Genomic DNA, 861 nt, shown 5'->3' with positions numbered 1-861 from the left:
TATGGAGCACATGAAAAAGGAGCTGGTTCAAATTAAGATGTACTTAGACAAAAAAAAAAAAAAAAGAATGTAAATGATCTCATTAATAATGCTTACAAAGAAATGACAATATCTTGGACATATCGGGTCAAGTAAAAGCTATTGCTAAAATTAATTTCAGGGGCGGGCGGGGAAAAAAAGAAAAATAAAATTAATTGGATTTTTTTTAACTTTCATGTGGCTATTAGATCATTTAAAATGTGACCTTGGTTATATTTCAACCGTACAGCGCTATTCTGGGGACACTTAGACTTCCCTGCCAATCTCCTTTCCTCCATTTACAAGCTACTTGTAAGCATCGTGGGTCTCCTGGGATGTGAAGTGTGGGTCATGATACGGGTGCTGTGAAGGCTGAAAGTAATGCATGTGACGTACTCGGCAATGCACGCAAGTACACCTTATGTGTGGTGGCTGTTATCAAAGGCCTAGGTTTCTCCATTGATGCCGTCAGAGACGGACCACAGGCTCACTAAGGCCCTTCCTCTGCAACCTATGCCCACTCTGACAATAATAACTATTGGTGGCCGAGGCCTGATCTCCGCTTTCGGGCTGGGCTGCCCTCTTCATAACGAAGAAAATTAAAATGACCCCAGGGGCTGGAAGTGGGACGCCTGTATGTAAAACGAACGGAGCCCGAACAAAACTTGAAAAACCAAGCGGGCCGCAGGGCCTCCCTCGGTAACCGACGCCCGCGCGCGTTGCTAAGCGGGGAAAAAGAAAAACAAGGATGTGGTCCGTCGTCTCTTGTCTCCGGCGGCGGCTGCTTCCGGTTCTCCGGGGAGCCGGTGTCCGGCCTACCTTCCCCGGAGGAGCTGGGACTGT

This window comes from Herpailurus yagouaroundi, unplaced genomic scaffold (assembly GCF_014898765.1).
Source record: "Herpailurus yagouaroundi ecotype Mexico unplaced genomic scaffold, PumYag 191, whole genome shotgun sequence".
Taxonomy (NCBI): domain Eukaryota; kingdom Metazoa; phylum Chordata; class Mammalia; order Carnivora; family Felidae; genus Herpailurus; species Herpailurus yagouaroundi.
Note: the sequence above shows the minus strand (reverse complement) of the source record.